General features: G+C 35.0%; 1 long non-coding RNA gene across 1 annotated transcript in view; it reads left to right on the forward strand.

Annotated features, from left to right (window-relative positions):
- The window catches only part of LOC116763760, a 75,942-nt gene extending 64,813 nt beyond the window's left edge, over positions 1-11,129 (forward strand). Inside the window, exon 5 of the long non-coding RNA XR_004352614.1 lies at positions 11,043-11,129. This is a non-coding gene — a long non-coding RNA (uncharacterized LOC116763760). The remainder of the gene's footprint in view (positions 1-11,042) is intronic.
- The last annotated feature ends 3,444 nt before the right edge of the window (positions 11,130-14,573 follow it).

Consider the following 14,573-nt stretch of genomic DNA (forward strand, 5'->3'; position numbering starts at 1 on the left):
TTCTTTGTGACATCTTTGTCTGGTTTTGGTATCAGGGTGATGGTGGCTTCATAGAATGAGTTTGGGAGTGTTCCTCCCTCTGCTATGTTTTGGAAGATTTTGAGAAGGATAGGTGTTAGCTCTTCTCTAAAAGTTTGATGGAATTTGCCTGTGAAGCCATCTGGTCCTGGGCCTTTGTTTGTTGAAAGATTTTGTATTACAGTCTCAGTTTCAGTGCTTGTGATTGGTGTATTTATATTTTCTATTTCTTCCTGGGTTAGTCTCGGAAGGTTGTGCATTTCTAAGAATTTCTCCATTTCTTCCAGGTTGTCCATTTTATTGGCATATAGTTACTGTAGTAATCTCTCATGATCCTTTGTATTTTTGCAGTGTCAATTATTACTTCTCTTTTTTCATTTCTAATTTTATTGATTTGAGTCTTCTCCCTTTTTTTATTGATGAGTGTGGCTAGTGGTTTATCAATATTGTTTATCTTCTCAAAGAATCAGCTTTTACTTTTATTGATCTTTGCTATTGTTTCCTTCATTTCTTTTTCATTATCTTTATGATTTCTGCTGCTAAATTTGGGGGTTTTTTTGTTCTTCTTTCTCTATTTGCTTTAGGTGTAATTTAGGTTGTTTATTTGAGACTTGAGGTAGGATTGTACTTCTATAAACTTCCCTCTTAGAACTGCTTTTGCTGCATCCCATAGGTTTTGGGTCGTTGTGTTTTGATTGTCATTTGTTTCTAGGTATTTTTTGACTTCCTCTTTGATTTCTTCAGTCATCTCTTGCTATTAAGTGCTCTATTGTTTAGCCTCCATGTGTTTTGTATTTTTACAGATTTTTTCCTGTAATTGGTATCTAGTCTCATAACGTTGTGGTCAGTAAAGATACTTGATACAATTTCAATTTTTTTGAATTTACCAAGGCTTGATGTGACCCAAGATATGATCTACAGTGTTGTACAAGTACTTGATAAGAAAGTGTATTCTGTTGTTTTTGGTTGGATTGTCCTATAAATATCAGTAAGTCCATCTTTTTTTAATGTATCATTTAAAGCTTGTGTTTCCTTACTTATTTTCATTTTGGATGATCTGTCCATTGGTGAAAGTGGGGTGTTAAAGTCCCCTACTCTGATTGTGTTACTGTCAATTTCTCCTTTTACGGCTGTTAGCATTTGGCTTATGTATTGAGGTGCTCTTATGTTGGGTGCATAAATATTTACAATTGTTATATCTTCTGCTTGGATTGATCCCTTGATAATTATGTAGTTTCCTTCTTTGTCTCTTGTAATAGTCTTTGTTTTAAAGTCTATTTTGTCTGATATGAGAATTGCTACTCCAGCTTTCTTTTGATTTCCATTTGCATGGAGTATCTTTTTCCTTCCCCTCACTTTCAGCCCGTATGAGTCCCTAGGTCTGAAGTGGGTCTCTTGTAGACAGCACATACACAGATCTTGTTTTTGTATCCATCAGCCAGATTATGTCTTTTGGTGGGAGCATTTAATCCGTTTACATTTAAGGTAATTATCGATATGTGTGTTCCTATTACCATTAAGTGTTTTGGGTTTGTTATTTTAGATCTTTTCCTTCTCTTGTGTTTCCTGCCTAGAGCAGTTCCTCTGGAATTTGTTGTAAAGCTGGTTTGGTGGTGCTGAATTCTCTTAGCTTTTGTTGTCTGTAAGGGTTTTCATTTCTCCATCGAATTTGAATGAGATCCTTGCTGGGTAGAGTAATCTTGGTTGTAGGTTTTTCTCTTTCATGACTTTAAATATGTCCTGTGACTCCCTTCTGGCTTGCAGAGTTTCTGCTGAAAGATCAGCCGTTAACCTTATGGGGATTCCCTTATATCTTATTTGTTGTTTTTCCCTTGCTGCTTTGAATATTTTTTCTTTGTATTTAATTTTTGATAGTTTGATTAATATGTGTCTTGGAGTGTTTCTTCTTGGATTTATCCTGTAGGGTACTCTGAATTTCCTGGACTTGATTGACTATTTCCTTTCCCATATTAGGGAAGTTTTCAAGTATAATCTCTTCAAATATTTTCTCAGTCCCTTTCTTTCTCTCTTCTTTTTCTGGCACCCCTAGAATTCAAATATTGGTTTGTTTAATATTGTTCCAGAGGTCTCTGAGACTGTCCTCAATTCTTTTCAATCTTTTTTCTTTATTCTGCTCTGCAGTAGTTATATCCAGTATTTTATCTTCCAGATCACTTATCCGTTCTTCTCACTCGGTTATTCTGCTATTGATTTTTTTTAGAGAATTTTAAATTTCATTTATTGTGTTGTTCATCACTGTTTGTTTGCTCTTTAGTTCTTCTAGTTCCTTGTTAAACAGTTCTTGTATTTTCTCCATTCTCTTTCCAAGATTTGGATCATCCTTACTACCATAACTCTGAATTCTTTTTCAAGTAAACTGCCTATTTCCTCTTCATTTGTTTGGTCTGGTGGGTTTTTACCTTGTTCCTTCATGCTGCGTGTTTCTCTGTCTTCTCATTTTGCTTAACTTACTGTGTTTGGGGAACACTGTAGTTTTTGCATCTATAGAAAGAATTCTTGGTTTAAATACAGAGACGTTTGTTAAAGTACCTTTTTATATTTCTTGAAAAACTATAGTTGGACTCGTTCAGTGCTTCCTCAAAGTTTTTTCTTTTCTTTTCTTTTTTTTTAGTAAGTATCACCAAAGTGAAGATGCAGCAGCTAAACTTAGAAAATAGGGGAAAAAAAGAAAAAAGCTCTGTTGCTTCTGGAAGAGTTTTTTAAAACAGTCCCCGAGTTCAGAAAATTGTAAACCTGTTTCTTTTAAACATTAGATTCTCAAGTGACATTTTGTTCACTTTGGGGTCCTAGATGTGTGAGAAGGACTGCTGATAATCTGTCATAAAAATGTCACAGTCAAAGCTCCATCTTTTTCTTTAAGTTTCCATCCTACTTTACTAAAGAAGTGGTTCAAAAGGGTGCCTTCAGAGAAGGCCATTTTTTCTTTAATGAAAATTATGTTTAAATTCACTCAGGCTCTTCTTCAGACATTAAATTAGTGTTCTGGTGTGTTCTGCCATAAACTATGGACAATTTTGGGCCTAAAATACCAGAGTGTGATCTCTGGGGAAGGTCACACTCTCAGTAGAACTACAGTCTGATAGACACACTTTAGAAGAATCCTTCAAAGGATATTTATTACATCGTTCAACACCATAATAATCCATATTAAGATCCCACAAAAGCCTGAAGACCAACAGTAGAAATAATTATTTATAAAAAGTTATTTCCAAATGAATTTCTTTAGAAAATATTGTCATTTCAGTAGGGTTTAGGAAATTTCTAAGATTATTTTATATGCTCAGAATGTAGATTATTTTAGGTAACTATGTCAGTTATATATGTGAATTCTGACTAATGAATAATGAGGAATATTTTAGAATAATGACTAATGGACTAATTCTTATTAACTTATGAAGATGTATTCAGCCAAGTGTACCAGTGTTAAGTGGTGCTCTCATGAATATTCTCAATTATTTAGGTTTATAAATTTAGAGTTGATTATTTTCAAGTAAACATATTATTCATGAAGTTCCAAATTATCACATTTTCCCAAGAATCACATTTTTATTGCATGCATGCAAGTTTATAAAAAATCCTTTTCTTTGGTTATTAATAAAACATATCTGGCATCACATTGGCAGCTGACACATTAGTATCAAAAGTATGACTAAATTGATTACTAACATTTCTGCTCCCTTACGATTATTGACTCTTCATTGGATGTTAAAAGAATATAAAATGCTATTCTGGTCATTCCCTAAAATGCTTGGTTATGAGAAAAATTGAAGCTTATCTACCATGAGTTCTTTTTTACACAAAAATGAATTTATTTCCTGAGTGATTAAAGACCATGTGTTGTCAGAGTTAGTTCCTCTTTTAAAAATATTCTATGATAAGTACATCAGACACAGATTAATCTTTAGCAAGATTGTTATCCTACTTTTGAAAAACTGACAATAATGTCTTACTTAGATCTTGTTATAGGTCTATGTTTTATTATGTCTTACCAGGACACTGAAAAGGCTTCTTTGTGGTTTATATTTGAGCAGACAAATCAGTTTTTTTCCCTCCATTAGAAAACAGTCACATTAATTACAGTTTACAGTTATGGTCTCAAAATAAATGGGCACCATGCAGACATTTAAATCATGCCATCTATTTAGTTTGGGTGCTTAACAGAGTTCTATAGCATAAGCACAGCTCTATTACTAAACTATGCAGGCAATCATTGAACAATGTTATTTTTATGTAGAATTTTTTATTTAGGTAAAATATTTTGTTTATATTCCCATTTATACTTGATGTAGATTTGATTGCATGCTATTTTTTATGGCCGTGTTGACATGCCTTGATACAAAATTGTTCAGAATAAGTTGTCATAGAGTTAATAAGAACTGATTTCTGCCTAACACAGCTTCTACCCAAAGCATAAATTAGCTATTCACTTTAAATTGCTTGATCAAAAAGACAACGGTTTCTAAACGCTTCCCTTGAAATTTTCTGGAAAATATACAGTGGAATTCATGTTGTAATGCAAAAGGTCTCAAGAAAATACATTCTTGAAGAATTTCTTACTTCAGTGTACCATCATTATAGTGTTGTACTCCATTGCTTTTGGCTGATAAAGTTATCAAGATAACTTTAAAATTCAATATGTTCTCTGTAATCTCTGAACACTTCCTGGCAAAAAACTAAGTCCTTGACTAAAAAACATATAAATTTCTGACTTATGTCCCTTTTCCTTCCCAATTCTCTGTCTCTTTGCCTGTGTGTAGATGTATGTGGAACTCCTGATATAGAGAGAATAGAACAATAAAAAAGAAGCTAGAAATGAGTTAAGCATAAAATTTGGTATTAAGGAGCTGAAAATAAGGCAAAGAAACTAAAAATTTGTATACATTACATACAATAACATAGTGGGAATAATGGGATGTGAGTAGAGGGATAAGGGAGGAAATCCATTAGGCAACCTCAAAACAAGAAAGTTAAGAAAAATAATAGTGTCAGCCTCTTGCAGATAATTAAAGAGTGGGAATTGAGCCAATGTTAGAAGGGAAGATTAGTACTATAATCTTCTTTTGAAAACAATGGCAATGGGCCATTTATCCTGTTGGTTTTACCTCGGGCTGGTGTCCAGCCTAGACAATTAATAAAATATTCTTGTTAAGGCACTGGCAACTTTATCTTGCCGCTGTTAGCAAAGTGTCACTAACAACTATGTGCACAGATCTGATCCATATTCTAAGTTTAAATGAAGTGAAAACGTAAAAAACCAATGCAATTGTAAAGAAACAAGTTAGTAGACAATGGAGATGGATCTTTGCTCTTTCTTGGGGCAAACGTTGAATGGAAGGACAATTCAACCTGATATTTTCATGATAATGACCATCTTTACAATGAAATATCCAGATGATATCTGGGTATCTGAATGGATAAGTAAGGTAGATTATTTATGGCTCCAAACAACTGGATATTTGGAGGTCCAAGTACATTGGTCCTAACAAATGCCAAGGTAAAATAACCTAAGTAAAAGTGTTTTTGTTTTTTAACATCTTTATTGGAGTATAATTGCTTTACAATGGTGTGTTAGTTTCTACTGTATAACAAAGTGAATCAGCTATACATATACATACATTCCCATAATAAAAAATATATAGTACATTCTGTCCTATGCCAATATGTCTGAATTAGAACCAGTATTTGATATTCTCTCTATTTCTCTAAGTATTTTGAAGAGCAAATGACAACGAATACATTAGAGTTTTTTAATTACAAGGAATCCTTCAATATTTTTGCTTTCCTGTGGTTTAATCCCGATTTATTTCCCCCAATAAATTTTTTACTAATATTAACATTGGCATTATAAACAATGTATTTTATAATTTATATACATTTATAATAAAATTCAGATAACTAACTTTTTAATATGTTATTTGATGGAACACATTTTGTTTTTCATTTGTTCTCTTTTTCTTTTTAAGAGTATTGAAGTTGCTTATTTCTGAAAATTCTTATACTCTACAGTGTTAGCCACAATTGGGTCAGTTTAATCTCTTTCAAAATCAGGATCCTATCCAAGAACAAAAAAGTCGCTCTCATTATTTTAGTCACAGTACGTAAACACTGGGGAAATGTATTCAATGCTTTCTGTCAGAGTTCTTTCAGTCATCAAAAAATACCCTGAATGGAGTCTAAACAATATGATTGTAAATTTCTGATAAAGATCCATTTATTTCCATCAGCCTAAATCTTAGAGATTTTATATAACATGATGGTTCACCAAAAACTAAAGGTTTGATGTGTGTGTTGAAGTTCAGTGAAAACCTAATTTCTTCTCCATACTGTTTTGTGTTAGAGAAGAAAGACTTAAAAAGGTTAACGTGGCAAATGGTATCCTTTGTTGCCTTTTCTTCTAATGGAAAATTGATACATTCTCCAGGTAATTTTTATAATGATGGAAAACTTATCATGTTTAATTATCAAACTTACCACTTATATGCATACCCATACCTAATATGAAAATGAGAGTACAAAATTCTGAAGATTTTAGTTCCATTGCCATAACAGATTAGACTACTCTTCTGGAGACTTGGTTTTGTCAAAAGAATAAGAAACATACCCAAATACCGAAAACAGTAGAGAGGCAATAAGTAACCACTGAAGTGTGGCTGCCATATTTAATGTTTTATGTGCTATCTCCAGATAGCTTAGAGAGTAGAGATAGTGGAGTCCCCCCAAGCAGTGTGCCTTACTTATATACTAACATGGCATTATCACTTCAAATTAAATAAATTTTTAAAATAAGGATTATTTAAAAATCTGTAGTTTAATCAAGAGCTTGAAGATAAGCTGCAAGTTTTCTAAAACTAGCCTCTGTCTCTACCTTACTCTAGTTATTTTAAGTTTTCTTTTATGAAGAAGTCTAATGAGATTTTGCACAAAAGTAACACTCTCAGAAATATATAATGATACGGAATCTTCAGAATAGTTAAGGGTTTTTTGAGTCAACTACATTATTTTGCAGGATTATTTCATGCAGTGTTTATTTTCACCAGGGGATTTTTATTTGCTGTTGTAGTTGTATGAAGTAATGAAAATACCTTCTGGTCATTTAAATAAGTAAATTCCTATATCCGACTTACCTAGCAGTAGTTCTTTTAGCAATTATGTGGCAAAACAAAGGACATTTCTTCTATATACAAAAGCTATGTTTCAATCCACGGATTGTTGTTGCGTTCCAAGATATTAGGTATAAATCCAGTTTATCCTTATAAAATATTCCCAGTGAAATTAGGTGGAGTCCTGATTGATTTAATACTGAAGAGTCTGGCTTACTGTAATAAAGGCAGTTGAAAACTATGTGAAATAATTGAAATTGGAATGGGACACACCCATAATGCTAAGCAGAAAGCAATATAATTAAAACCACACTGATATATCATATGACCTTGACCTAAATGGAATCAGTCTTGGACAATTCAGCAAGGGCTGTTTATCTTTGTCTTTTAATATTTGTGCTCATCCTTCTTCAGTACTAAGAAGAAAGTCAAATGGCTTATTTTTTCTTGGAAAACATCCAAACATCTGTATGTGGATTTCTACTCTCCTAACCATCCAAGTAGAATGTAGGTCACTTCCTTACATACATGAAACTCTGTATACAGACTCTACAAAGTGGGGCAAAACCTCATTTAATTTAGAGTGTGGGTATATGACTTAATAAGTAAAGGTCATATCCAAATTTTTTTATACTCAAGTTTAAACTTTTCTATTTTACCATAATTTCTAACATTTAATGACTGTTTATTTTTAATTTAAAATATTCATTTTACACCTGATAATGATAAAGAGAATTCAACTGCTCTTATTAAATTTTTTCCTACTTCTCATTCATCCCAGTCTGTCTATACGACAAGAGATCCTTCTGCACAGGCATGGGACACCCCTGCCTGCATGTCCAGGCTTTGTCCACACCCCTGTAAACAGCTACCCTGTAGCCACCCTTTGGGCCTAGAGGCACGTACTCATTGGAGTATGATTGGCCCTCAGAGGGTGGAGCTAGGGAAAGGGCCTGCAGGGCCTCTGGATGTGGGCATGGGGCACTCATGTCAGAGTTCCTGGTTCCTGGAGTATGGTTTAGAAATGGTGGCAGGAGGTTGTAGCCACTGGTTGAGCGGGTGTCCTTGGGCCATCAGATGCCTAACACCACACAAAGAGACAACTGGAGGAGGATCAGAGCAGGCTTCTCTGAAATATGAAGGCTCAGGATAGGGGCACTAGTACCTGAGAATATAGATCTGGGAAATGAGAGTTCCAGACTAAGGTGGTGAGCTGTGTCGGCCCTTTGGAGTTCAAGCAGAAACGGCTCTGGCAAGAAGTGGGGTAACGTAAAGTTTGTGCACTCCACAAGGAACTAGAGAGAGCAGGCTTCGACACCTGTATTTTATAAGTTGGACTCCTTGCACTTTTAATATTCTTTGTATTTATTCCTTTGGGCATTTTTTTCTCCTTAGTACTTAGCTATCTATTTTGTAGTTCTAGGCCTAACTTAGCTGTGCTACAGAGAACTGGCTTATCTATACTTGCGTCAGAGCTTTTAGGGTACAGTAGCTCCAGGTGCCTGCAAGGCATGAGGGAAATAATCAAAGGAAGTGGAAATTTGGGAGGCAGTGAGGATATTTACTGGATGATGGTTATACATGTACTGTGGAATCCAAGTTGGAAAAGAAGGGTGTGTAAGAGAGGAGGAGATTAATGGGTAAGAGAAAAATGATGGAGTCAATACATTTGAAATTTGTGAACCAAGAGTTAAAGTGGTGATGTAAATCTGTTAGTTTTTTTGGTTGGAAACCAAGAAAGTAACGCTGACTCCCTTAAACATTAAAAAAAAATTAAAAACTGTAACAAAGCCCTGGAAAATGCAGAACAGAAACTCATGGGAAGTCTAGGAGAGGTCCACGAGATGACTCAGTGAAACCACCATTCATAGTGGTTTATCTTTGCTCATTTATATTTCCTAAATTTCCAAGAAAAAGACTTTTTTTTTTGCTGACTTTAAAGTGCATTTATAAATTTCTCCTCATTGATTGTTCATGTACATTCAGGGGACAGGGCTGATAACAATAACTTAATAACTAGGGAATTAACCACTTGAGCAAGAGAGCTGGATGAACAGGAGTTTATGGTCAGAATGGAATATTAGAAACTGTGATTTCAGAAAGGGTGCAATTTCTGCTAATGACAAGGAGTGATAAGGGGTGGTGGCTGAGTTCTGCAGAAAAAGTCCTAGTCAAGGAATCACGGTCACTTGTTCCATGTTGAACAAAGGAAGAGGCAAAGAATGTTTCTGGTCTGAGATATGGGAAGAATTGAAGCAGCAGTAATCAGAATGAAGGTTGTCTACCAGAAGAGCTAATTGGAGGGCGTGGAAAGAATGGACGGGGAATTATGTGGCTTAAAAATGCTAAATGAAATGCAGTGCATTATATGGAGAAATGGAGACAAATGAGGGGAAATGGGGAGACACAGCACAGGTCTCAGCCCTGCCCTGGCTTCAGTAACCTATTGTTCTTTTGATCACTCCAGGTCTCTGTTTTATTCTTGTAGTTCTCCTGTGCCCTCCCATACCTTTGTTCTTAGTGTTTTGATAAATAAACCCTTCTCAAATTATTCCAATTTGAGTGTACTATTGATTTCCCGTTAGGACCCTAAATGATACATCAGCTAATTTAAAATATTTTATCTCATTTTTCTCTATTATATATTATGGTTAATGATAATGATCAACTCTGTAATTACTAATAATCAAGCAGTATGCATATATTACATAATAATAGACATTATATTATTTAATTATATTATTTAATCTGTGAGGTAGGTTGTGCTCTCTTCATATTATAGGTGAGAAAACTAAGACTCAAAGATATTGTTATATAGTCAGTAAGTTGCAAAACCATTCTGGCTCTAGTATTTGTTTTCTTACATACAAGCATTGGATTGACTCTCACAAAAGGGGATACCAAACTGAGTAAGCTTTACCTCTGCCCTTAGTAAGATCAACAGCTGTTTGGTAAAATAATAATTAACTAATTAATTAATGTACGGTGTGTGTGTGTTTGTGTGTGTGTATCCTTCAAAGGATAAACTGGCTATCCTAGGTATGGAAGAAACCCACTTGAAAACTTTCCCAAAGCCCATCAAAATAGGTCATTACTTTGAGAAGTTGGCTTGATGAAAGCAACATTTACTTGAGTAAGTGTCTGCAGTGAGAAGTTTAAGCCATTCTCTATACACAGACAACCACATAGGAAAACAGCTCAGTAAATTCAAAGCATGAAGATCAAAGTTGTTATGATTACATTTTATTTCCATTTCACCTTACCTTACTGTGCATGCTTATTATTTTATGCTGTTTATACAGCCCATTACCTACTCCCTCTAGTTCTGAGGTCAGAGGAATGGCATTTCCCCTTTAGAGCGTTACTACCTCACACTCTATAATTGGCTAGTGGAATTAGAGATTTTGTGGTTATGGGAACAGAAAATTCCCCCCTTCAGCAAAAATGCAGAATTGTCATGGTACAATTTACTTTCACTCATTCAAGCATTATTCAGACTTACTGATTTTTTAAAATTTCTTTCATTTAAAAAAATTTTGAGGTATTTTCTATTAAATTGGGCTGGCAGAAAACTATTAGAGATATTTAAAACTTGGAGAAATTCCAGACACTATTAATCCAGACACTTTTTGTTTTGAAAATAATCCTTAGACATCATTTACAATTCACAGGACAGTTGTTTTCACATAGGGGAAGTTGTTATCTGCCAAAGTCATATCAAAGATAACACACAATATCTGACAGGACAGAAAATTAGAGAAATAATGTTCTTTGAGTTTTGAATTTTTATTTTATCTTTAAAAATGTAAATATGTTCTTATAAAATAGCTCATCTATGATTTGGCATTTCTGTTGTCAATAATTTATAGAAAGTGAGAACAGCAGTTGGCTTATTTTTTTCAGGAAACTTTTCTGAAGACAACAGAACTGGAAAGCTAAATTGAACAATCTTACCACCCTCAAAGGACATTGCTTAGGAGCAGAAGCCCAGACATGTAAGTTTTTCCTTGGTAATCTTGTTAATAATAACTCTTAACCACTGGCGACAAGGGGACTTTTCCGTTCAGTACCATCAAAGGCAGTTGAAATTAAGGACACTGAAAATGAAGGAGTTGGGTTGGGTGGAGGGCAGCCACTAATATAATCTAATTCATATTTAACCAGACAGTGATTTAAAAAAACTTGCTTTCCTATTCATATAAATTGGATAGTTCTTATAGGCTTTTTTTCTATTATAGGTTGGATTTGTAAAGAGTTAGTTTCTGTTACTTCTCCTGGTTACTGTGACTGCAGAATGAAAATAGAAATTCCGAAGGCTTGTGGCATGTGTTTGCATGCCTGAGTGTGTCACATGGGTGAAGAGGGAGAGAGAGAGAGAAAAGCTTGTGAGCTGGTAGATGGAGCCAGTGTTCTCCAAGATGAACTCTTATGGGGGAGCCTTCTTGGATTTAGATTATTCCAAGCACAGCCTTCATTTCACTCTGATATCTTTTAATGTTGGGCTTTTTCTGTGCCAGTAGCATTCTTGAAAGCTATAAACACAAGAGAGAAGAACTGTTTATCGGTCAGGCCAAATGAGTTTTGTTTGTGGATGTTCTATGCACTGTGGAGGAAACAAAAAGGCTGTGAGGCCAGAAGTGCTGAGAACTGAGGTGCCAAGAACACCAGAGCGCATAGGGCAACTAGGGATGGGCTAGAACACAAAGGAGTTTATAATCAAGCCAGGTGAACTCTAAAACTTCATTCGTTGGGGAGGCTGGAGATTGGACTTAAGTTCGACTTCAATTTTTCCAGACATGCGGGGCTCCTTTGGGCAAGTTTAATCCACGCGGACCTCAGTTTATTCTTCCATGTAATGAGGAATATCTTCTAGTCAGGGATAAAAAAATATATGCATGAAGCTGAGTCTTCCCTGTTTCTCCACCCATGTGGCCAGTAAGCTAGGATGGTCACACCTTTTCCTGCAGAACCCAGAGAGCGCTTAGAAGCCTTCTCAACATGATTTGCAAGAAGTAACTATCAGTTGATTGGAGCTAGTGTGTGAAGTAAAACCAATTCACCATTCAGGGCCTGATTGATCTTTGACATCTGAATTTATGAATCCAAAATATGTTGTACATGATCTGTGTCACACGTTTGGCATAAAAATAAACAGAAAAACAATGTCTTAAATTACAGCCCTTTATGGGCCACAAACTGCTTTAGGTTAAACCTATTCTAAAACAACTGGTTTCTCAATTTTCAGTACACATCAAAATCACCTGGAAAGATTTTTGAAAATAGCAATGCCCGTTTTATCCTCAGAGATTCTGATTCTGTTTTCCTGGGGGTGGGTCCCGAGTATGACTTTTTTTTAAGCACCTCTAACAAATCTAATGTGAAGACAGCGTTGATAACCATTGAGCTGGAGGAAACAAAACAGTAGCACTGAACACTACTCCTCTCAGATAAGCATGAGGAACAGAGCGAGAGAGAAACACCTGTGCAGTTTGCTGCAGTATGTCTCCATGTACGAGGCAAGGATTTTATTTGGCTGTGAAGATTAAGCTGGGTCTGAATACATGTTGAGGAGAAGGGAGAGAAAATTTCAGGTTGGAGAAGCAGAATAGACAAAAAGCACAGAAGTGAAAAGCATGTCATGAGTGAAGAAGACACAAAGGCTAGTTGATGTTGGGGGAGGGGTGTGAGAAATTAGATTGGCTGAGTGTATAAAGCTATTGAAATTGACTAGCATTTATCATTTAAGTTTCATAAAACTGTTCTATACACCTGCACTGGAAGCGTTACAAAAGCCTTCAGTCTCCGTTTTAGTGACTGAATAAATAGCCAATTTTCTCTTTTTAGAAACAAACTAACTCACGCTTTTAACCTGACCAATGAAGCAAAGTAGGCCTTCATCTGGTAGGAAATGCTGGTGACTGGAGTCTGTCTGCTCATTCTTGTTTAGACTCCCAGAAAAAGTGTAACCTCTTTCTGAAAATGTTATAAGAACAGTGTAAGAATTCCACAACCAGTGGAAAATAATTTAACTTAGCATTAACGTTAGAGAAAATCCATACCATAAGGGTTATTTTTCTCTTTATAACAATCTTGAACTCACTGGGGTAGAAAATGAAATGGTTTTATACATCATCCTGTGACCATAAAGTACCTAACATAGAGCTTTATAGAATCTGGTTATTGAGTGTATGTCTGAAAATGTAACCAGATTATTATGCTCCTTCTTTTTTGTTTTCCAAATATTGTTCCTTTCCTTGCATTTGAGTTCTTATAGCAGTCTCCCCTAATTAAGGTTTTGCTGTTATTGTTTTCTGTTTTCCCGGCGCAACACATCCACCCGGCAACCCTCTCAAGTCAGGATGCATTTCTAAAGTTGTATGTAAGATAAGGGGAGCTCTTAAATAACCTGAGAACAAAATTCACTTAATGTGAGGTAAAGGTTAATAGATGAAAATAGACTGTGGAAAAAAAGAGCTTTACACACAAGTTCTTTGCTATTTAACTTTGAGTTTTGTAGGCAGCTAAAAATAGCCCAGGCACACCTGTGTTATTAAGTGATCCTTTATACTGTAGACTTTAGGTTAGACTGTGTTTTTACTTAAGTGTTGATAGCTAGGCAATTGCTTTAATTTATCTGCTACATTTGAATTATTTCAAGTTAGCATCATTTTTCCATGATTAGCAAAATAATAATTTATGAAATGGAAAGCTCTTCATTGGGCTCTGTCAATGGTAGATCATTATTTCTAATCTTGACCTTCCAGCTTCCACTAACTCGTAAAGAAATAAGAGACTGCATTAGGTGAAATAAGAATAGTAATAATAGCAATAGTAATACTTCAGTGAGGAATCAACACTATACATAATCACAGAGGAAATAGTTCTCAAGCATTTTATTTTCTCCCTTTTATGGATAAGCTTTTCTACAATCTATAAACATTCATAAAAATCTCAATCTCAGTGAGTGCCCTGAACTTTGTATTTTCTAAAAATACATAAATAGAGAGGACTTCAAAATTCTGAGGTATGGATCAGGATAGCCCCAGAGATCTGTTGTCAGCATAAAGGTACATTCCAAAGATGTTTGGTTTGGTTGGAGTTTCATTGTGAATGGAGCCCACTCAGATCAGGAACTCCCCAGTATTACACTGAGCTGAAATTTTTCACTTATCCAGATTTCCTTAAATGATTCATAATCTTACTACCTCATATAATACATTTTTATTTTAGTATGTATTCCCTTCTTGTTTTTAAGTCAGCAAATTCTTTTTCAGCCGTATGCAATATATATAAGTATATTACATACACAGTTACACACACTCCTTGTATATTTAAGAAAAAATTTTAGCATCATCTCAGTATTGCAAGGAATCTTAAAATGTCCAATCCAACTATCCATCTGATACTAGAATATTCTCCTACAGGCATCATTTA

The sequence above is a fragment of the Phocoena sinus genome, chromosome 12, assembly GCF_008692025.1.
Source record: "Phocoena sinus isolate mPhoSin1 chromosome 12, mPhoSin1.pri, whole genome shotgun sequence".
In the NCBI taxonomy this organism is placed as follows: Eukaryota; Metazoa; Chordata; class Mammalia; order Artiodactyla; family Phocoenidae; genus Phocoena; species Phocoena sinus.